The following is a 1,314-nucleotide window of genomic DNA, read 5'->3' as shown; positions in this document are numbered from 1 at the left end:
TTTTTCATCAAGCACTTTTTTACTCTTACTCAAGTAATTGAGTCATATCATTCTAAAGTAACTTGAGTACAATTTTTGGCTACTCTACCCACCTCTGCAACCATGTACTGTTTGTTTCTGTAAAGTCAAACCGTTTTTTAGGTTTTCCATAACTGATTTTGTAAACTACCCTTTGCATGTGACAAAGTGATGATGAATACTCTTAAAAATGTGCACTTTTTTCTCACATGGTGAAGGTGCTTTAGACATATTACTGTACCAGATGCTTTGCTGTTGTGAACAACCTCTGCTTTCAAGTTGTTTTCAAGATTAAACAAAAGCACAAACTGCACTAAATACTAATACTGTCTACTAGTTTTCCACATCTTCTCAAAAATACCTTTTTGAACTTTTTTCCGAGATGTTGTTGGCTCAGAATAAAACCCATCTCGCTTGGGACTTAGCCAAGATCTAAATTTCATAATTCTTAATTTCATGTCTTTTTTTATATTACTTCCAAGGTTAAGAGTTGAAGATTTCAGTAGCTGTTTATTTGTTCTGGCATTGGAAGTGCTCTGTATTTGTCTTTGACAATTCGGATGAATAAGGTAAAAAATTCTCGGTTCTCGGTATGAATTTGGTCTCAATTTCCTTTAAGACCTGAAACTTTACTGTACATGGAAATCGGGGTGGGATTCAATAACATTTTATTTATTCTAAACCAGGTAGCAGTTCTGATCATTATTTCAAATCCCTCAACATATGAGAAAAACATCCAAATACTTTGTACAACTTTTGTTTCGGGATACAGTTTATTACACATTTAAACCTACTCTTTTGATTGTATACATTACTCTTTAAGAAAAATAAAGAAGGACAAACTAAAAGATTTGATTACTTATACAGTGATCTTAAGGAAAACTTTGTCTGTCATGCCTAAACAATTCATGCCCCCTGTGCATGAATTAAATAATGTCTATTAAACAATAAAATTGTAATGTGCAAATGAAAATTGCAAATTAAACTTTGTTAAAGCAATTTGAAAAAGTTAAACGACCCAGAACGGCCATCGATTTTAGAAACAAAAGACACTAATCTTTCCAAATATACTGAGAGTGACCTTGAGAGCAAGTAAGGCTTTGTCACATTTTGCATTTATCTTTTCTTCTTCTACAAAGATCTGTTTATCTGGTACACGTTGTTCTATTATAATAAATCCTGCAAACCTTGGCAGCATTGCAAGCATCAAAGCCCACTTGTTTGCTTATTGTTCCTTCATGAAACAGATTATTTCAACTTTACATGCCCTCTACATTTTCCCCTGGTTATGTATGA

General features: G+C 33.0%; 1 protein-coding gene across 1 annotated transcript in view; it reads right to left on the bottom strand.

Annotated features, from left to right (window-relative positions):
• Positions 1-1,314, bottom strand: part of eeig1a (estrogen-induced osteoclastogenesis regulator 1a) — a 32,885-nt gene that overhangs the window by 6,325 nt on the left and 25,246 nt on the right. The window lies entirely within an intron of this gene.

This window comes from Etheostoma spectabile, chromosome 5 (assembly GCF_008692095.1).
Source record: "Etheostoma spectabile isolate EspeVRDwgs_2016 chromosome 5, UIUC_Espe_1.0, whole genome shotgun sequence".
NCBI lineage: Eukaryota > Metazoa > Chordata > Actinopteri > Perciformes > Percidae > Etheostoma > Etheostoma spectabile.
Note: the sequence above shows the minus strand (reverse complement) of the source record. Positions and strands in the feature narration are given on the sequence as shown.